This window comes from Suricata suricatta, chromosome 1 (genome assembly GCF_006229205.1).
Source record: "Suricata suricatta isolate VVHF042 chromosome 1, meerkat_22Aug2017_6uvM2_HiC, whole genome shotgun sequence".
Classification (NCBI taxonomy): Eukaryota; Metazoa; Chordata; class Mammalia; order Carnivora; family Herpestidae; genus Suricata; species Suricata suricatta.
Window position 1 is genome coordinate 46,907,471 of NC_043700.1, and position 21,527 is coordinate 46,928,997.

The window sequence follows — 21,527 nt, forward strand, 5'->3', positions numbered from 1 at the left end:
TCCATTCTTGTCTCTTGTAGTAACGAGATTCCACTTGCTCTGCACACAGATATACATGTGCATGCGCACACGTGCACCTGCATGCAAACACGCACAGCCAGGGTGTTCAATCTCTGTGGGCCTTTCTCCAAGCCTGCCCCAGGGAGCCCCCAGACCGCTCCCACCCAGCTTCTCTGCGCTGCAGTCATGTCCTGTTTGCTAGCTCCCCACACCCATGCTCCATCCAAGTCCTCCACCCACCATGGGCCTCTAGGTGGGGCCCCCGAGCAACTCCACTGCTGCTAAGCTGCAGGGGACCCTCCCTTGTTTCATAAACTCTAAGTGCGGCACCCCTCCCACTGGCCTCGATCCTGGGGAGTTACAAAGCAGGAGGCCAGTGTTTCTTCTGCAAGTGATAATTCTCTTTCTGCCAAAGGCAACACAGAGATCACACGGAGCTCGATGGGGCACTGCCATGATGGCAGTGGGGCCATGGAGATGAGCTTGGGCCAGCTTAGCCCCGTCTTCCTTTCCACCTTCCCCACTGCTGATCAGCTCCTGGACCAGAGCTGGAACACATGTTATCTGGAATGTGTCTATAGGGCGGCCCCTCCTCCAGCCCCTCCCCAGCCCTGGGCTGGTGGAGCAGAAGCCCTGGGGAGCCTGTTGAGAAGAGGGGCTGGGGCAGAGCAGAGGCCAGATGTGAGCGAGATGAGATTGGAAATGCTCAGCCAGTTCTGCTAATATTTGTTACTTGGGAATGAAACTTAAGAATGTTCTGTCTGCCCCTGGTTTTATTTTGAGTTACTTTTCTTTCTTGGGAAATGGCCGGGGGGGCAGGAATTTGAACCCTTCAGTCATTTGGCCTTATAGCCGTTGGGGCCAAGTCTGTGCTCTCGAGCAAGGTGCAACTCACTGCAAAGTGTGGTGCTCATAGAGATGATAGGCACCCCTTGTGCACACACACGTCCCATGAGTTACAGTCCGTTTGCCATCCAGGATCTCTCTGCCCCACCAGGATCACAGGGGTGAAGGTAGTATCAGTCTGTTGTTCCCATTTTAAAGATAAGACAATCAAGGCCCAAAGAGGCAAGAACCCATGATGTCAGAGATGGGGGAGGCACCAGGCAAAGGCTTCCCACCCAGGGCACTGACCCAGCAACAAGGCTGCTTTGTCCACAAAGCATGTATCAGTCCCTTTTCATAGCCACCTTTAGGGCAGTGCAGAGGGTCATTGGGGGTTTTGGGGCCAAGGAGAGGCTGTAAGAGCTAGAAGGGAGCGGACCAGAACCACAGAAACATGGGCAGGGTGTGGACACCAAAGTGGCATGTGGATAAAGCCCAAGGAGCCTAGACTTCTGTATTTCAAGTCAAAGAGTGGGGCCTTCCTCTCCAGGGACAGGAAGTCTCACCGGCCTCTTAGGGATGTTGGAGCTGCGTGTCAGGATGCTACCTGTTAGAGCTGAAGCACTCAGACACCCCTAGCTCCACCCCAGGCAGCTCCATACAGGCCTGTGGGGGAGGGGAGCTCGGAGGACCCAGGGTTCTATCCTGGAGCCACTTCCTACTACTCAGGAACCTGGCCCAATCAGCGGAGCTTGTGCGGCCTCAGGCCACCACCTCTGTGAAGGGGAGAAGCACAACTGCCAGCCACTTAGTCATTTCAGGCCTCCGGTGGGACAGTGCACACGGAAGGGCTTTAGGCAGGCACCCCAGATTGGTCATTGGAGTCTGGTGAGAGGCACCCCCCCTCACCCCCCGCATCTTCTCATCCTGCCGAGCAATTAGGTAGGGGCGGGGTTCTCTTTAGGTTCCTGAGGCTTCCCTCCCGCTTAGCCAGGCCCAGAAGTAATGCTCTTTGGGGTTCCCTTTGCAATAAGCAAGCGTGAATATGAAATCTGGACCCTTACTCGCAATCACTCTCTGGGCAGGAGAAGGACTCAGTCAATTCTTCCTGCTCAGAGTGGCACGAGCCTTACTTGTTGCTGCAAATACAGTGTCCCTGGGTTCCAGCATCTAACTCTGCAGGGCTCACATCTCCCCTTTGAATCCTATAGCTTTAAACTCATCCAAACCAAGTAAAAACACCATGAATACGACCCTCTCCTCTAACTGTACTCAGTTAACCGAAATCAGAACCCAAAGCTGGAAAGGTGCAGGGGCGCCTGGGTGGTCCTTTGGTGAAACATTGGACTTTGGCTCAGGTCTCGCCATTGGTGAGTTTGAGCCCTGCAGGAAGGCTGACAGCTTGGAGCCTGCTTCAGATTCTGTGTCTCCCTCTCTCTCTGCCTCTCCCCTGCTTGTGCTCTGCCTCTGTCTCTTTCTCAAAAATAAACATTAAAAAATTTTTTAAATAAATTTTTTAAAAGCTGAAAAAATGCAGATGTTTTATAGACAATCTCTCCCTTTGTGCGTTCCACCACTGGACACGTGTCCACGCACATGTGCATGCACTTCACACATGTGGAGGGACAGTCACCTGTGCCATCTGCTCCTGGATAGGCTCTTGAGCTGTGGCCGCGAGCCAGGTAGAGTTGCCAAGGAGGCCAAGCTTCCCCAGATGCAGGCTCACGCCAGCTGGAGGCGGCCTGGCAGAGCCCACAGCGAGGAGGACCTTCCCACCTGGGAAGGAGGCTGCACCTCCGTGCTCCGGACGCCCAAGCACAGAGCCCTGCTCCCTCGCCGCATCCGGGTGCCCCAGCTGCCCGTGGGGCACTGTGCTCAGGTGCTAGGACAACGATAGTCCCAGGACTCACCTGAGCGCGCGCACGGAGGCTGCAGAAGAGCCCGGCTCCTCAGTTCCGAGCATGCGCCATGGTGGCCGATAGTCTGGCTGCTGTCACCGCTCTGAGACCCAGGCAGCCCCGCAGAGCTTGTCCCCACAGCCAACCAAAGCCAGATGGAGTCATAGAAGGAGGCTGCGCCGGTGCTCAGTGACTTGCCTCAAGGGTCACTCCTCCAGGAGGATCAGGTTCAGGAGGCAACGCTGAGCCTTGTGCCTGATTCCAGGCCTGTGGCTGGGAGTCCCTGTCTCAGTGTCTCGCCTCAGGCAGCCACAGGCAGCGCTCAGGAGATGTTCTGTGGAGGCACCAGCAGCTCTGCCTGATACTCACTGAGATGTGAAGCGCAGCTGCTCTGGCGGCCAGTCTTTATAAAGTTCTTGGAGCAACTGCTGAGGCTCCCCTGGGGTCTGGACCACGTGCCCCCTCTGGTGGCCAATCTCGGCACTACAGTCTCCCGGTTCTCCCCATCAGTCCAGAGCCGTGACCTCAGCCTTGTCTAGCGACTCCACGTACCTAATCTAAAACCCTGCTCAAAATAATTTTTGGAAAGCTTCTACAGGAGTGGGAGCTAGACCTGGCTCATGAGCCACACCAGAAACCAGTCTTAGGAGTTTATTTATAGGACAGAATTGGCATGGCTCAATTCATTCACCAAACTTGGCTTGGAACTAATTTACGTGTTTTTCTGAAGTCACATCCACCCCCAGAGGATACAGATTAGCCACACTGGAGATATTCAGAAGAGTGTTACTCTGAGTGCTGAAGGAACTTTCCAAAGACAGTCTCATTGCAACTTTGTAACAAAGCCAGCATTATGAGCATGGACATTGCATAAGGTCTGGGGGTCTCAGGAATGAGTAAGCCCGGCTCCCTATCCTCAAGGGGGTTGTGATCCAGGATGAGAGGTGCACTCGGGCACAAATAACTGTAAACCTAAGTGTGGCCTAACCATTTTTAGGAAGGCGATCTTGCCAAAACGTTAAGAGAGTAATTATATTCAGACTGGTGTGGTGATGGAGAAAGGCATCAGGGAAATTCCAAAAATGGCTGGCATCTCGGTTTACAAGTACGCCACCCCCGCCCCCGCCCTGACGACAGAGCTCTGAAGGTAATGTTCATGAATTCACCCCCATTTATTGGGTAAAAATTCAGTCCTAACGCTGGAGGGCCAGGCCTCGCACATGAGAACAGTGTGCCGGGGTCAGTGTTCCCCAGAGTGCAGTTGCCAATCCATGACTGAGTCTGAGAGGTCTTAGTCACTTTCAGTGATTGGGCCGCCTGACCATCTCTGGGAAACAGCTCCAATATGAGGCTCCATTTTGCAGAGGGAAAAAACATGGCAGTAATAAAAAATAAAATAATAGGAGCAAAGGGGAGATGAGATGGAGGAGGAGAAAGATTCGGAGGGGGGAAGGAGGCAGAAAGGAGAAGCAGGAAGTAGAGGAAAAACACTTTATAGTATATACTTGGGCTGGCAATTCTGAGTGCTTTTCATATATTCACTCATTTAGCATTATCAACCCCGAGAGATAGCTTCTGTTACCATTCCCACTTACAGAGACAGAGGAACTTAGTAACTTGTCCAAGGTCAAGCAGCCTGTAAGAGGCAGAGCTGGATTCCACCCTAGGAAGTATGACGGTACAATTTGTGCCCTGCCATGCCCTATACTGCCCCTCAGGTCTAGCAATACAAGCTTAAAAAGAACCAGAAATGTGCTCAACAAGTTCTGTCCAGGGACCTTTGTTGCCGAGATGTGTATATGAGCAAGAAATGCCCGTACGTTAGAAGAGGCCCCGGTGATGTCTTCCTTTCCCTAAAACAAAGAACATTTTTTAATACTCCCACACTGGTGTGTCCTTGCCTCTAGGGGAAGGGAGAGATGGGGACCCACATGCAGTCCAGGCTACTGGCTGAGCCTCTCCTTAGTGTTGGTAATTGATGAGACACGAATGGCAGGGACTAGTTTCTGCACATGAGACTCTCATGTCGGCACAGAATGGGTAAACTGTAACATTTCAGGAGGACCAGAGCTCATCCTTGCAAACCCTGTGGCCAGGCAAAAGGCCATTCCTCTCTTTTGTTTCTGGTTTACTTCACTTCTTATAATGATAAGATTTGTGTGTACTGTGCATATAGCTTGAGTTCCTTCTTTGATTTTTGTTTAGTGCTGGGTAATATTCCATTATATGCATATGCTACAATTTGTTTATTCACCTGCTGGTGGGCCCTCAGGTTGTTTCCAGTATTCGTCTAATATGAACAGAGCTGACAATCAGGCCAGGGGACATTTGATAGAGACGTATAGGGATGACCCAGAGGCTGAGTTTCTCAGTGGGTGAAAGTCCTTCAGGCAGCTGGTAGCTCAAATGACATCTCCTTGTCACCTAACATCAGAAGGGTCTGAAAAAATGATTTGTTTCCATCCAATTACAGAAGACATTTATAATAGGCGTTTTCCCCAGAAGGTATTATGAAAATACAATTGTGTTGAAGGAGACCTGAACAGACTTCGATGTAACTACATCTGTGGATGTGGAAGCCAATCAGATATCTGAACACAATCCATGTGCTCACATGCCTCCTGCTTCGTTATGATTCTTTTTGATTGTCCCACTGAATCTCTAGGGCAGAGGTAAGGAGGGAGTTATCCCCAGTCTCTGTATGAAATTGAGGGTCATGATTCTAGGCTCCTGGGCACAACATCCACAACGAACGTCTACCTCTGCAGGGATTCCAGCCATACATTCAGTTATTCATTCAACAAACACCTGTTGTGTACCTTTATTCAGTGTATTCCAAATACTCTTTCAAACATGAATTAGACCCAGCCCCCACCTTTCAGGATCTGGTCCAAGAGGAGAGGAGGCACTAGAGTGGAGAAGCCACAGCCCAGCCCCCTCAAGGGGCTCTTCATGGCTTCACATGCTGCTTTTGTTGGATGAATTGCAAACCTTCATCCTAAGGCTTGATTTTGTTTCTCCCCCTTCCCCCCAACAATAATGTATCTTAAAAAGTAATGTACCTAAGGAAAAATGCCCAAATCATTATTATCCCCCATGTATATTGTTCACAAACTGCATAGAGCTGGTGAAAGCATCTCGGTCAAAAGAAGATTCCAAGCAGCTCAGAAGCGTCCCCTGTGTCCCTTCCAGCCACCAGGTGGCCGCTGTGTCACATGCCACCACCAGAGACGATTTTGCCTGTTCTTGAATTTCATATAGAGGGAATCACGGCGCAGCGTGTCTGGCTTCGGCATCACGTGTGTGAGATTGTTCCCCTTTGTTGGGTTTAGGAATCCATTCCTCCTTGTTGCTCTGAGGATTCCATGGTGTGAATCTACCCCAGCTTATCTGTCCTTCCCACTGCTGATGGCCATTCGGGTCGTCTCTAGTTTTGACTATCATGAAGAGTCCTGCTATGAACATTCTCGCGCATGTCTTCTGGTGAGCATATGGGTGCATTTCCCTTGGGTGCATCCCTTGGAAGGGGTCTGCTGGGTCATCGAACAACATGGTGTTCAGCTTCAGCAGATGATGCCCAAGAATTTTCCAGAGTGGTTGTAGCAGCTTACCACCCCGTCCCGTAGCATGTGAGGCTTCCAGAACTCCACATCCTCATCTGTGTTAGTGATTTCATCTCGTCCATTTTATCCATTTTGGTGGGTTTGGAGAGTCATCATATCACGGTTTTAATTTGCATTTTCCTGATAACAAATGAAGTCAGGCACCTTAAGCTATGCTTAGTCACTCTAATATTTTTTATCTGAAGTCCCGCTGTCTGTGCCTCTCCACTGACGCCAGCAGGTCCCTGCCTGGTGGATTTGGGCTGACTGTCCCATGAGCCTGGAAGGGCTCCTTGGGTGTTTGCAAGGCGAACTCCTGTGTGTGCTCCCAACCTTTTCTCAAATGTCGCCTTCTCAGTGAAGCTAACCCCAATGATCCTGTTTAAGATCGCTACCTACCGCCCAGCACACCTGATTCTCCTCATCCTGCTCCACTGGCCTGTCCTTTTCCCATTGTCCTCGTTGACTTAAACTTACTATGTAATTCACTGTGCTTGTCAGTGATGACTAATGTATCGTTTGCAGTCTGCAGAGGGTCAGCTCTGTGAAGCAGCTTGCGTGCGCATCCCCGATGCCTAGAACAGGGCCTGGCCCACAGTAAATACATGCTCAGTAAGTATTTGTCGGATGAAGATTTGGGGAAAGCACTCTGCAGGTACTGGGAACACGGGGTTCGAAGGCCCCAGGATAGAAACAAAGCAGACATGCTGGAGGGGCAGAAAGGAGGCCCGTGTGGCTGGAGCACCAGGAAATGAAGGGAAAGAGCAGGGGCCCGGATCTCATTCTGGGCACAGCGGGCCACCCAGGCTGCTGCTCCTTCTATGTCTCCCTCTTCTCCCGGGGCGCACAAAGGTCTGTATTGCATAGCTATACATTTTTTTTTTTGCATTATATCTTCACTATAGGTTGCTATTTCTTTAATTAAAGTTTAAAAAATCATGCTAACGTACACATAACATAAAGTAGACCTTCTCAACCATTTTTAAACATACGGCTCAGAAGCACATTTCCATTGTGGTACAACCCGTCACCCCCATCCACTTCCAGAACTCTGCACCTTGCGAAGCCACAGCTCCATAGCTCCCCACCTCCCCCTCCTCCTGGCCCCTGGCAGCCCCCACTCTACTTTCTGTCTCTACGGATTTGACGTCTAGTGACGCTGCTCCTTCTTCAGTGGTGGCCTGCTCTACAGAAGAGACCGTCTTTCATTTTTGCCATTGGTATTTTTCTTTTTCTCTAGTTTGTAACTCGGTTTATGTGAACTCTAAATATTTCAAAAACAATCTTTGCCCATTGTTCCCAAACTGGCATTCATCTTTGTCTGTTGTTTGGCTTTGTAGAAACGTCCTGGTGAAAACTGTGTCATCTCTCAAAGCCCAGAATTTGAATTTACCATTTTAAAAAGGTAACTACTGTTTAATTAGATTATACATTTTATCCGCTTAGGTCTTATTCTAGACATAATTCGGTAAAAAATGGTTATTATACACACAAGGTGATATGGAAATTTGGCGGTTTTGAGTTTATAAAATTTTGTCTGATCGATAATATAAATGCTTCCTGATTTACCATCTTTCTGTCTTTTCTGTTTCTCTCAAAGCACTCATCTGATCTCAACAGAAACCCACCAACCAGCCTAGCCACCAGCGCCCCCCTCACACCCTGCCAGTAGGAGCTACATGTGAGGGAGGGAAGATGGAGCCAAGGAATGGAGCTTCCAAGTCAGAAAGCAGCCCAATCCTCCGGGAGAGTCAGAACCTGGTTAGCTTAAGTCATTCCTGGTGATTTTTAGTTCCTGCTCCATAACTTTTTGTGTCTTTCCTCCAAAATAATTATGCATACAATTAATTCGGAAAAATGCAATAACTTCTTAAAAAGATGGGTCAGACATTGTAAGGCTGAATTAGGGAAAATGCCCTAGATTTATAGTGTCGAGTCTGGACTTCAATCTGACCATTCCTGGTCACATGTCCTTGGGCAAATCACTGAACATCTTGGCTTCAGTATTCTCTATGGACATAAAGACAACAATCCCTTATCCGGTAGTTGTGAGGATCAGATAGGATATGGCAGAGATTCTGAGCCCACTAGTGTCATAAGATGTTCCTAGGAGTGCCCTGAAAAGGGAATCTCTGGTCAAAGCAAAATTACAGAACTTATCAGAGCCTTTAAGATGCTATTGAGCATGGTGACTCTCCACAAGAGGGGCATGGTATTAAGGCTTTTCCATTTGTAGCTGAACCCAGAATACAGAGTTAATGTTCCACAGGACTCACTGAAGGAAATTCTGAGCTAAGGTAGTAAAAAGACTTGTTTACAATATAAACAAAAACAAATTTTAGAAAACTGCAGTCTTTCCTCTGAGTATCAATCAGTGGAAGGTGTCTCATGCTCCTGCAGTATGCAGAGGAGCCATTTATTCTGAAAGGATAATAATACAATCCTACCAGTCACCTTCCCGAGGGAGGGACAATATCTCATTTGTCATCGTCTTCCCGTCCTGCACTCTAGCCTATCATGTCGTTGAGCAGGATGCCCAAAGCATGGGTTTCACTTCTTTGCTCAAAGCCAATGGCTGCCCACTGCCATTAGCTTCCCCTCTCCATCCTGTTTCCTTCTGCCTTGACTCCCTTTCTCTCTTGGCACCTAGGCCCTGCCCCTTTTCCCCCCTCCCCATCCACACCCAGCTAGTGAGACTTCACCCACTTCCCACCCCCCAACCTCTCTCTCCCCAGACTTTCCAGCATCGCTCACACCTCATGGACAACCCAAGCCCTGTCCCTCACCTATACCTTCTCCACTGACTGGGCCTTCTTTCTTTCGAGGACTGCTGTTCTCAGAGGCTGCTCTACCAGCCCGGGCACCTGAACAGAGTGCTTTAGGTAGCTCTGAGCTCACTGAGATCCAGGTTCATGTGTTATATGCTTGCATATTCCCTGCCCCCAGCTTTGAGCCCAGGGATCGGTCCAAAGCAGGTGACAGATGAACACTTCTAATTGGTGACAGGGACAGGAGGCTTCAGAGATGCCGTGCGGAGGAAAGACTGGATTCCAAGGCACGACAGCCAGCCTTGACGCCCAGCTCCACCCCCACAAGCGCTACAGGTATTGGCCAAATCACTAAACCTCCTTAAGTCTTCATTTCCTCATTTGTAAAACTGGGTTACCACTTCCTGGCCTTCTTATCCCCAGGGTTATTACAAGGGAGAGGGATGTTGAAAACCCAAAGCCCTTCACAAATTTAGCCACCGTTAATGTTTTTTGGAGTTGACAATCCCTGAAAAATGGAGTATGCATCGTAATGTGGCTCTTTTTCTCGTGTCCAGCTGCTGACAGCTGGCGCCGAGTCTAAGACAGTGGGAGCAAGAACCTCTGCCTTGTGGAGTTCCCAGCTCCTCATGCATCGTGGAATCCACCCAACCATCTGCTTCATCTCCGTGTGCTCAGCTCATTTTCATTCATTTCCCAGAAGGTGTGGGAATGATGAATTACACGAGACAGCCCAGGTTTTCTGACACTGGTCCAGGGTCGTAGGCAGCATAGATGGTGAGCCCAATCCCCATCGTGCACTCAGGCCAGAGACCCAAGAGAAGGGCTTGCCCAGACCTCTTTCTGTAATAAAATTTAATGGCCCAGTTTACTCAAAACGGGTCATGTAGTGAGGGGCTCCAAGAGGATCCAGCTCAGTCCTGGATCTGAGATGATGTAAATTTTGCTTGGGAGTTGGGTGATGAAGTCATTTTAATGTGAGCAATTTGTAATTTGGAGCCAAACGTGTTCATTCAAGTGAATCATAAGAAACTTCTCAAAACAGGGTGAGAACTTGGGCCAAAACTCAGAAGAAAAGATTTAGTGGAATAAATGCACAGCAGACAGCAATGTTAGAAAATGGCATCTGCTTGCAAACAAGGTATGAAATGACAGGCTTCTCAGGGACACACGAGAAAAAATAAAACTAAGATTTTAGATGACCGGGGTTGATGTAAGAGTGGAGAGAAACAGCTATTTCAAAACTTAGGCTGCAGTAATAGAAGCATGGTGAGCGGGAAAACGGAGGTGACAAAGTTCCTGCAATCTGCATTGATGAGCTTACACTTCGTAAAGTATGTTCAGCTCTGAGTGCCTCTGACTGAAAAACCAAGTCCCAGTTTGGATGTTGCCCATGGGGGTGACAAGGGACATGAAGCACCCGGGAACCAACAGGGAAGAAACGTGCTTAGCCCAGAACAGACCCACCCAAGGGGACATGATTTCTGCTTGCCGATATATCAGGGCTGTTATGGGGAGCAGTGTTAGGATTTTATTCTTAATTATGCTAGAAGGAGAGGCAGACTTCCACTCAACATATAGAATCTTTTATTCCCCGTTGAGCTGTCTGGAGCTGGGTGTCTCCGCTGATGACTGCAACCCCCCATTCACATTGTTTAATCAACGCCCAGGGAGCGTGTGTGAGGTAGAGGGACCCAGAGGGCTCTGCTACATCAGGGGACTGGTTGGACCCAGTGACCGTTGATATCTCTTCCAAGTGTAAGACGGTTTTCACACAAAAATTTTCTCCACCTTGATGGAAAGTAACTTACAACCAATATTGTTGCTTGGATTGCTTTGGTTAGGAGACAAAAAGAGCATTCCATGCATGCTTTTAATATTAAGAACTAAGAACAGGAAATGTTATGTTTAGTAAATTTCGTAAGTAATAATAATAAAGATATTTTGGATGCATATTAAGCCAGAAGGAGAAAAAAGGAGAAATGATAGAGAAAAATTGAGAAAGAATGATGGAGAAAAGGAGAGGAAAACAAGGCAAATAAACGGAATAAGAGAGGAAGAGGGAGGGGAAAAGACATCACTAGAATATAAAGGGATATATTTTCCTTTCCTTTTCCACCTTCCTGAAGCACGATACATATCATGACTGCAAAATGAGATTTTCTGACTTAGATTTCACATTTATCAAAGGTGTGCAAGCATTTTAATAATCTTTTCAAATAATCAAATAGTTCCACAGGCTTATTATGGAAGCAGCAGCTCCTAACTTCTCTCATACCCAAGTCCTAATTCCAATAGGCACATGGTTACTTTTTATATTTATTTCCTCATTTCCAAATAACACAGTTATAGTGCTACTTCTTGATTTTTGTTCTGTTGTGTTATATGGATTATTGATTCCCACTATAGAGAAGAGAGTTTTCTTGATGCTGTTTCTCATTTCACACACATTCCTTCCCCTATCCTCTTGGTATGGTTATATCATATTTTTCTTTAGATCATCTGTCAGTTTACTTTATTACAATTATATAAATACTATTTACAACCAAGTCACATGCTATATTTTCTTCTGCAACATTTTATCTTTCCTAGAGCTAATAATGATCTTATTTTTCTGTTTGGGTCATTTTCTATTTATCTATCACCAATTCTTCTCCAATTTCCCCCACTTCAGCCGCTACACCATTTTCATCCATTTCCTCTAGATGTAGTCAAATAGGTCAATATCTAATTTATGTTTTTGTAGATGTCTCCCCTAAACGTTCTGATTTACTTCATACATTGTTGCTCCCACTGCCTTAGACTCACCTAGCCCGTGGCTATTATCCAGAGATTTCTTTCCTTCACCTTAATCCTGGAGATTCTCCTTGATTCAGTCTTGGTTGGAGCCTCTGCTTTCTTACCATTCTGCCTTTCACTTTCTTAGTTTACCTTCCTGTTTTGGTGGAGCACATTTATGGTAGGATACATTTATGGAGATGCATTATTCTGAAAATATCTTTATACTTTTACCATTACCCTTGACTGATAGTTTGGGTATAAAATTTTAAAATGAGATGGCCTGCAAATTTTGAAGGCATTCTACAATTGTCCTTCAAATATTATGAAGTCAAAACTATTCCCATTGCTAACCTTTATATATAACCTTCTTCTTCTCCTCTCTAGAAGTGTTTGGAATTCTCTCTGTCCCCAGTGTTTTAAAATTTTACAAAGATAAGAGTTGGCCTGGGTCAGTTTTTATCCATTATCTTAGACACTCAATGAGACCTTTCAATCTGGAGTCTTGGGTTCTTCATTCCTTGGAAATTTTCTGGGGTTATTCCCTTCATATTTTCCTCCCCTCCACCTTCCTGCCCTCCTTCTCTTTTTCTCAAACTTTTGTTATTTAGATATTGGGCTTCCTTGACAGAATCTCTCATTTTTCCTACTTTTCTCCCCCAGCTTCCTTCTTCTCATTGTTTTTCTTGTTTTACTTTTGGGGACATTCTCTTGAGTTTATATTTCAAATGTTCTTTTCCATTTTAAAAAAGTTCTGCCAGCACATTTTTTTTCTTCCCAGGAGCTTCTTATTCTGTGATAAATTTTTCATCATAACATTTTTCCTGTCTCATTGATGCAGTGTCTTTATGTATCTTCCTGAAGATACTGTTTTTAAGGATCGTTTTAAAGAATATTCTCTTTTCCCTGCACTTGTCTGTTTCCCCTAAGATATTTATATTCTGTTTGTTTTGCTTGTTATCTTGCACGTGATAGACTTTTTTCTCTAAAGTCTTGGTTTTTTCTTCATATGTAAGAAGGAAGAGCTAAAAGAAGCTATATGAAAGCTCTGTGGACATGGGCAGGTCAACTCAAGGTTTCACCGTGGGGTTATTTACATGGGTTGTTCTAGGGAACCCCAATGTTTGCCTCTAAGATTTTTTTCATGTTGTTTGATCACATTCAGTCTTCTATTTGGGGGATCTAAGACTGGCAGCCAATGTTCTAGGACCTGAAGGAGAAAAGAGAGCTGGCAAGTTGGTCTCAGCATTCCATGTGTGCACTTAATCAATATGATTTCACCAGGCTTGATGTCCTTCCATCCAGACACCTTCCAGAGACCAGCCTACAGTTTTGTGTTTGGGCGAGGAAGAACAGTTGCCCAGGGATGTGCAGTCAGAGAGGCTAACTGGGAGTTGAAATGCTTAATCAGCATATTCTCTAATTCTTCCAATTTCTAGTTCTAATCCTCCCCTGCAACCCAGTTGAAGAAGTACCTGGGGGAGTTTTATAGTGTGTACCAGTTACTACTGCTCTGTAACCAATCACCCCAAAACCTCATGGCACAAAACAAAACCCAGTTTGGCAGGTTCGTGGATTCCAGGGGATAGGAATGTAGATGGGCCAGGCAAGGATGGCTTCTTTCTACAACACACTGTCTGGGGCCTCAGTTAGGCAAATTCAAATTGGGTAGAAGTGATTCAATGGCTAAAGGCTGAAACAGCGGGGACTGGAAGATCCATTTCCAAGATGGTTTCTTCACCTAGAACTTGGGCTGTGATGACAGACAGAGTGAGCTCAGCTGGGACTGTCAACTGGAGCAAGGATACATGGTCTCTTCCTGTGGTTTGGGTCTGTCACAGCAGGGCAGCTGGGATCTGAGAGACAGCATACTGAGAGCCAGTGTTCCAAGAGAACCAGGCAGAGACTGCATGACCTTTCATGGATTCCCTTTAGAAGACAGACAGCATACTTCTGCTATATTGACTGAAGAAGTCACAAGCCCTTCCAGATCAAAGGGAGGAGACAAAGATGTGTCAGAGTGACAGAGATGTGTCACTTGGGGGTTATGTTTTAAAACCACATTATGTTTCAAGTTAGATTGTTCCTCAGCCTCCCTGCCTTTCCCATTCCCAACTTAAGGTTCTATTTTCTTGAAACTCCCAAGCTATCATCACTCATTTTCCTGCTTCTCAGCTTCTAGAATTTTGTTGCTGTTGTCTTCTTTCCCATGTTCTCTGACTGGGTTTATGTCTAAAGACAGCAGCAACAATAACAAAATACAAAAACCCTTTTATGATTTTTTTAGTGGAATCCTAAAGGCAGAGGAGATAAATGTTTATATTCGATTTGCCATACTTATCCAGAGTCTCGTTTATTTAATTTTTAGAATTCTTTGCACGTATACTTTTATACCAATCATAGATTTTAGCACCCGTGATTTTTAAGCCAGTTTATAAATAACCATATTTGTCATTCTACATATGGTTTGTATTTAGACCCGTTACCATTCTTGTCCCCCTTCTCCAGACAGCCTATTATTTCTCAAAGAGCTTGTTGAGATGAGCCATGAACGCAGTCGGCAGGAACGCAGCACCTTGAGACACTTGCCTCTTTGCTTTGGATGCAACTTTTTGCTGTTGCAACTCGAGCCCATATGATGTTTCTTGACTGCTACTCTATACTGTTGACCAAGTCACTCAGACCACCTTTACACGTGGGCTATTAAACCAGGTTTTCCCCATCTTGTTCTTGTGCAATTGACTCATAAATTCTACAGTTTATTTTACATTTATCCCTTGTTATCTTCAGTCTTATTAGCTTCAATTCATTACTCAATCTGTTGAGATCTTTTGAATTTTGCTTCTATGTTCCTGGTATTAGCTAATCCTAGCTTTGTCATTGATAATCCTAGCAATTGGTCATTTGAAATTCTGATAAGCCTCCCACCTGCTACAATCAAGCCATTGATAATACACTGAAAAGCTCAGGACTAAGGCTCTGGGTGACTTCACCGGCTCTCTCTCCCCAAGATGATACTGAGTTCCTGGGCAACAGTGCTTGGTTCTTATAACCCAAACAGTTTATCTTATTGGCGTTCAACTCACATTTCTCCATCATAGCCACAGAAATGTCATGAGTCTTTTTATTTTTCTATGAGAATGGAAAAATTTCAAGATATAAGGTATTAATAGACTTGTTACCACAAGTAAGTTGGGAAGGCCAACAGATCAGGAAGAGATCTGAAAAGATAACTTGTTACTCAGAGTTCTCAAGGAGAAGGGGCATGGCACACCTTTGGGGGGCTACCTGGGAAGGAAGTACCAGGGTCAGTTAGGAGGCAGAGAGAGTGAGGAAGAAATGTGGCCAAGGGACTTTCTTGTAAATTCCTTGGGAAGGAACACATTAAAACAGGGTAATAAGGTTTAGGATTAGCTAGTTTGAATAATTTCAGCAGGATACAGGGCAGAGAGCCTGTCCCTAGTTGTCTGGTATCTGACGCTGGGGTGATGAGAAGAGACGGAGCCCAATAAAGAAGGTGGTTTGGAGTGTGGGCTCTGGACTAGTTGGTTAGCATTTGAAAAACACACTCACTGAAAGGCAAGTTATTTGCTATCTCTAGGAATTGGGGTGGAGAGGTGGTCCCTTCAAGGTCAGCAAGACCCCAGATTTCAAAGCATCAGAATATAGAAAATAAATGATGTGATTTATACACTGTGTTAATACACAAATACAGTGGGCTGATGTTGATGCAAGGTGGGTCTCTGGAAGGTCTCGGAGAAGTCCTGCCTCAGTGCTCAGATAGGTGCCCCAAATATTTTCTCTGTTACCTTCCTCATTCAAAAGAAGAGGAAGAAAGTGTCAGAATAATGTGACCACTATTTCCACAGACTATTTCTGACTCTTCTGACTCCTCTCTGCTCATGGGCTTTGGGGATGCTCCACTGGAGGTGCAGCAGAGGGTCAGCTTATAAGGAGTAGCCAGCTAAGGAGCCTTCCCTGTGCCCCTCAGCATGCTCCTTGTAAAGTGTGTGTACACATGTGTGCACTTCTCAAGATAGCGTCATTTCTAGATCAATAGTTTTCCCCTTGCTCAATTCCTACTGAAACTTATGCATGGAAACTTCAAACCCAAGTTAAAGGAAGTGATTCAGCATCAGAACTGCCTGGGATTAAGTGTCTGCTCCCTCAGATCCACTAGGATGAGCTCTCGGCAAGGGTGAGTGAGCATTCTTGCTGCAAGCTGTCTCTCCTGTCACTGCAGGTTCTCTGGATTGGGTCACTTTGGCCCCTTCTCCAGCAAGGACTGGCTCTCTGCCACACTCACGCCACTGCGCCCCTGGCAGAGCAGACCACATCCATCAGGATCTTAGCACATGTGAGAACAGACTTGTGAAGCTCGTTGTCTTTCTCTGGAAATTCTTCCAGTCCCTCGAATGTGTAGAGGGAAGCTGCTGAGGACACAGACTAAAGATGGTCAGATCTCAGCCGGAGAGATCTGCTCTGGAGAGATCTCTGGAGAGATCCTGAAAACTGCTCAGAAGCAACCCTTCTACCCTGGCATTTCCATGTGTCTACATGTCAGGTTCCCAGATGAAGGCACTGTGCCAGCAGGCGCCATATCTGTGTGAGCATAACTGACTCTCCATTTGGTCATATTCCTTGGGGCACTGGCTACTGCCACACTAGATGGCAAAGCAATCCAGCTGCTTCTCCCTCCACACCCCTCCTCAGTGCCTGCATTCCCAGAGGTGCGTCTTGAATCAGAGATTTATCAAGAGGCGTTCTATGGTCCCTTCCACCTTTTATGCTCTCTGACTATGAGTTTTAATTGAAGGATCCCTTCTTTAGAAGTAATTCTCCTGACTAGCAAGGTCTGTTGTCAGGTTTTCTTCTTTGAGGGGTCCTCTATCAAACCACATCCCTGACTTTGGGTACACACAGAACCCATTCCACTGCATGACTGATCTTCAGACTGTGTGTCAGTATCTCCAGAGACCACAGGCATATTGCTGAGGAGCTGATGCCCAAGCATCCAGATGCTGACATGCCAAACCCACACATTGGCCTCTCTGAGTCCTGGCGAGTCCTTTCTGGGCCCGTTTGGCACTGACATTCCATTATTCAGTTCAGCACATTTAAGCATGCAGCCTCAAATTTCCCCATGGCTTGGCACACATTCAAAGCACTGCACAGTCACTACTACACTTGCCTTCCAGACACCATGTCCTCTAATGTCTAATCTTTCTGGTAGAAAGGGAAAGGTCCTCCTCAAGGAGTCTGGGGACCTGCCATTAGTGGGCTGTTGGAAGAGTATTGATCCTTCAAGTACACAGAAATCCCCTTAAAATTATCACTGATGTATTCTACAAGGAAAGGAACTTCTGTGGGAATTCAAAAATTAAAGGAATAAACACAGACAGGAAGATTTGCCTAGTAGCCCCAGGGCTGCTCCATTGCCCAAACCCAGGGGCACCACTCACATCATATTTGCTGGGAGCTGCACTCTGCGGAATTGTGCAGTCCTGCCGTCTGCAATTCTTTCCTAATTCTTCACCCAATCTCATTGCCATTTGGGACACAATGCCCTACCCCTTCGGCAAACTTCAAGTTAGTCTCTTAGAATGTGAGAACCGGAAGGGACTTAGACTTTAGTGACACACTATTTTGAGGTGAGGAGGCTGTGGCCCGAAGAGGTGATGTAACTGGTGTAAGTATAGGAGAAAGATTCTCTGTAGCCAAGCCTCTTGACTTCCTCTTTACCTCTGCTCCCTAAGGAGTGGTCCATAGACCAATAGCACCAGCGGATACAGGAGCCTGCTGCAGAGGCAGTGAGTGTCTCCAGCTCCAACCCCCGCCCTGCTGAATCAGAACTTGCATTTAAGAACTCCTGGTCATTTGCATACGCACATGAAAATTCCTCTTACCCATGAAAAAACAGCGGACACCTCTAGATGTACACTCATTTTCAGCCGAACTCAAATACCTCCATTCTGGAAGGAAAAGAATCGATATTGTATATGGAGGAGGAGGAAGAGGGGCTAAGAAATGTGCATGATACAAATCCACTTACCTAGGGAAGCTTAGCTTCCCAAATAGAAGTCTCAGAGGGGACATTCATAGGACATGCTCATGTAAGTCTGGGGACCTGTGACCTCCCGTCCTCTCTTATTCTCTTACTTTTTTTCCCCCTCCATAATATTTTATTGTCAAATTGTTTTCCATACAACACCCAGTGCTCTTCCCCTTAAGTGCCCTCCACCATCACTCTTATTCTCTTACTTGAGCAGGGTTTTGTTTTGATATTTGCCTGATTGAGCAAAGACGCAACTTCGTGGCTCCTCACCCTCTTGATGTCAAGAACATGACCGTTTGCCTAAGGGGAGTCCCTAGAGGGGTGAAAGGGCTAGAAATTGAACCACTCAGCTCAGCTACTGTCTCCTGGAGTCATTGCTCTGCAGGAAGAGGCTGCAGCTCCTGGGGGGCTATGGACCAAATATTTGTGTTCCCCAAGAATCATATGCTAAAACCTATTCCCCCAACGTGGTGGTGGGGCCTTTGGGAGGTGATTAGCTCATGAGGGTGGAGCTCTTATAAAAGAGACCCCACACCTTGCCCCCTTTGCCATATGAGGACATGGTGAGAAGACAGCTAGCTGTCTATGAACCAGGAGGCAGGCTGTCACCAGACCCCAAATCTGCCAGGGCCTTGATATTGGATTTCTAGCCCCCAGAACTGTGGAATAAACTTCTGTGGTTTATAAGCCACCCAGACTGTGGCTATAGCCACAGCCTAAATGGACTAGGACACAAGGCAACAACCTCTCTGTCTTCACTGGACCCCATAACTCTTTGGACCTCTCTTTAGGTTTGGTTTTGTTTATAGAAGTCATCCCCACATCTCCACTAGGTTGCAAGCTTTTATTGAGGAAGGACTGATTCCAGTGCAGCTTTAATCAGATTTAGTTGATAGGTAGTGTTGACCACAAATTAGCAGAGAGGGACCAGTGAGGAAGACGCACCCCAAGCATAGAGGTGGCCTCCAGGAGCATCAAGGCCTGGACCAGGTCTGCCCTGGGCCTCCCTCTGTTCTGGGGAGACTGACTCATTGTTATGGAGTGAATTGTGCTCCCCCCCATTCATATGTTGAAGCTCTAAACCCCCCACTGCCTCAGAATGCATTATATATAAGGATAGTGTCTTTAAAGAGGCAGTCAAGCTAAAATGAGGTTAGGGTGGCTCCTAATGCAATCTGACTGGTGGCCTTATATAAAGAGAAAATTTGGCACCCCAATGACACCAGAGCATTTGGATAGAGGAAGATCATGTGAGGACACAGCAAGACGGTGGCCACCTACAAGCCAAGCAGAGAGGTCTTGCCAGAACCCAACCCTGCCGGCACTTTGATCTTGAACTTCTAACCTCCAGAGCTGGAGAAAGTACATTTCTGGTGTTTCAGCCACACAGTCTGTGGTATTTTCTTGCAGCAGCCTCACCAGACTAAGATTCTAATAAACCAGATTCCAAATCACCAATAACTAAGTACCTAAGTAGTTATCATTTTCCATTTCTATGAAGAACAGCAATTTCTAGGCTCCAAATGGAAAGGCTTATTTTGTTATAAACAAATAATAGAAGGAAGTAGAAATTTGAGGGCAAAATTTAAAATATTCTCTCCACCGGAACAGAAACTGCAATGCATCTGATTGTCTTAAGGCTGTGGTCTGTGTTAGCATATTTTACAACAGAGTGTATACATGCTCCCTTTCACGGGCATAATTAGATTCCCTTTATAGCTGGAATACCTCCATTCTGGATCTGATTTGATCTTCTCCCTATCAGCCCACCAGTACTTTTTTCTTTTTTTTTTTTTTAATGTTTATTTTAGAAAAAGAGAGAGCTAGGGAAGGGCAGAAAAAAAGAGGGACAGAGGATTTCAAGTAAGCTCTGGGTTGACAGCAGAGAACCGGATAGAGGGCTCAAATTCATGAACCGTGAGATCATAACCTGAGTCAAGTAAGGCACTTAACTGACTGAGCCACCCAGGCTCCCCCCACTACCAGTATTTCTAAAACTCTATGCCCAGGAAAGCAGGACTTTAAACACACACACACACACACACACACACACACACACACACACACAAAAGGAGAGAGAGTTTTAGTGTATGCAATCTCTTAAGTGCATGCCTATATCCAAATATGTGGGCCATATTTGCATTACCAAATTATTAGCATATTTTGTAATTTTTATCTTATTGCTTTGTGTGTCCCTTGGGTTTTTTAAAAATCAATATTACAATGTCAAAGAGGCTCCCCATCTCTTACAGGAAGTCAGTTCTTGCAAACCTGGAGCTTTTGGCGGTCCCGTATTCACAGCCCCTCCTCAACCACCTGTTAACCTCCTTAACCACCTGTAGGCACCAGGTGTGATTCTAAGGCAGTGGGTCACTTCCTGTTTTTTTCCTGACCTGGGACTGTAAGTTTCCCCCTTTCTCATAGCCTTGTCCCCAAGTGGGGGCAGACTCTGAGACTCAGAGGCTTAGCATGGACTTTCCTAGCAGGGGAAGAACACAAAGCCCAGCCCAAGAAGACGTCTTTGGCTGAGGGAGTAGGAACCCTCACCCACACATATGGGTCAAACAGAGTGTTCTTATCGACCCACAGTGGCTGGGTCCTATAGCCAGCACCCCTCTCTTCTACCCTGTACATCCCTGCCCTGGTTATACTCTTAGTCAGTCCAGAGTCATAATCCACACTCGTCATCTGAAGAAAGAATTTAAAATAAAGACTTGCTAACTAGGTATGACGTTGACAAGTAGGTAATGGAAAAGGAAAAAGAAACACCAGCCAGTTGCCAGCAGTGTGGGGGAGGATGGGGTGGGGGTGGGGTTCTTCCCTTCTCTTCATATCTTTGAGGTAGAGTGAAAGCCTTCTCCTTCCCCTGTGCCTCACCTCAGCTCTAATTTCTGAGAAGCCTACACAAAACCTGCCTTCTCCATCACCTGCTGGAAATGGCTCCAAAGTTAACCGTGGAGGATAGATTTTTTTAACCAATTACTGCTACCTAATGCAGCTCTCCCCAATCTGGGCTTGGGTAGGGATGTTTAATGTACCCTGAAGTCCTTCTTAAGACACAGGCAGTTCCAGAGTTTCAACTATTCTACTAGGCTTTTAAAAACTTTTTTTCTACTTACAGGCTTTAATTTCTGAGAGGAAGAATCAATCGCCTTGGACTTGTCTCCCGGACAGCAATCCTCAGCTTTCTCCCTATAGCTATATATAGCCTTTTCTTATTTTCTAGCTCGAGGCAAAACTTGCCCTTTCCTCTCTGTGATGCCAAAAGATAAAGATCTTGGTCATATAACTTGTCCACTTTCCAGCTGTAAGAACCTCATGTTTCTTCCAAGGTGAAAAATAAATGGAAAGGACTTTTACGTAGATGATGCAGCACGATTTTAAAATAGAGATTTAAAGCACTTTTTATCACGGATGGTATCTGGAACACAGTCTTATCCAGAGTTTATGGATCGTTATCAATTTTCTCTTTGTCCCTAATCAGATTAAACTGCGAGGTTAGGAGGAGGGAGGATATACTGAGTCATGACATGGTATTTAGATAGAAGAAAATAAACCAGCACAAATTCATACTCTTCTGGGTAATTCAGTCAGAATGGAG

At 46.1% G+C, this 21,527-nt stretch overlaps 1 protein-coding gene across 2 annotated transcripts in view; it reads right to left on the reverse strand.

The window, feature by feature from the left end:
* SCARA5 (scavenger receptor class A member 5) overlaps positions 1–3,085 on the reverse strand; it is an 87,160-nt gene extending 84,075 nt beyond the window's left edge. For both annotated transcript variants that reach the window (XM_029938394.1, XM_029938402.1), the window contains exon 1: positions 2,736–3,085. The gene's annotated coding sequence lies outside the window, so the exon portion shown is untranslated. The remainder of the gene's footprint in view (positions 1–2,735) is intronic.
* Between the last annotated feature and the right edge of the window lie 18,442 nt (positions 3,086–21,527).